Consider the following 1,160-nt stretch of genomic DNA (forward strand, 5'->3'; position numbering starts at 1 on the left):
CTTTATTTAGTGAGTTTTCACTTTCATCATGTCCTCTAAATGCCAAGCCTTGGTGCAATAGAAATCTCAAACATTTGAGTGTCCATGTCAAACGCTGCTTATACAAAGCCTTATATTGTGAGGTGTTTGAAGCAAAAGACTCCCTAAATGATGCTTGTGGTGTAGTGAACATATCATACTTCTCTTGAGCTTCAGCATGAGCACTACTAACCTCACCTTCATGTTTCTTCAATCTCGATTTCATGTTCCAGTTCCTAAATCCATTCTTCACAAATGCATCTCCACCGGGATATTTTGTCTTATCCTTGAACAGATAGCAAACAAAGCAGAAAGCACTTTTTTTTGTCACACTATACTCAATCCATGGAAATTCTTTAAACCAAGCACGACAAAAGCGACGGTCAACTCCACTTTTATTTGTATACTCAAAGTTATGATTCTTTGGTTGACATGGCTTCATCTCAATATATCTTCTTCTTACTCTATCTTGGTCATTGACAGCATACATTGAGATGGGAATCCGCTTCCCAGGATCATGTTCGAGTGCCTCCAAATTTGCTTCCATTGGTTCATCATCTGCATCACTTGTTTCAGCATCTTTATCAATTGGGGTTGGGGTTGCTTCTCTGCTCTCCGGTTCACATTCCGCATCCGGTGCTTGCACTAACGCCAATTGCAAATTGCTCTCAAGCTGAACATGAGAGGTACAAGTACCCGATGCAGCTGCACTCTGATTCGGTGTAGAAGTTTCATCAATCTTCTTTGCTTTTGAAGCTTTTTCCCACAAAGCCAGAATCCTATTGCCACCACCAGTCCCATTCTTCTTCTTCATCTACATTACAACAAAACAAGGAAGAAATTAGCATCTACAGACTACAAACAGGATATGATGGTGGGCCGTGCGTTGCATCCACAAGCCAGAATCCTACAAACTGTCTACAAATTAACAAAACAAGGAAGAATCCTACTCCAGCTGCAAAATCGAATCAACTAAAAAACTGAAACTTTGTTTTCTTTAATACTGTACCTGAACGCAGGGCACTGACGCAGGCGGGAGAAAGAAGATGCCGCTGGGCGGCGCCGCGGCGGGCGATGGGCGGCTGGGGCGGGGCAGCCGGCGGATGGCGAGCGCCGGGGCGGGGCGGCGTCGCAGCGATGCA

This window comes from Triticum aestivum, chromosome 7A, assembly GCF_018294505.1.
Source record: "Triticum aestivum cultivar Chinese Spring chromosome 7A, IWGSC CS RefSeq v2.1, whole genome shotgun sequence".
Taxonomy (NCBI): Eukaryota; Viridiplantae; Streptophyta; class Magnoliopsida; order Poales; family Poaceae; genus Triticum; species Triticum aestivum.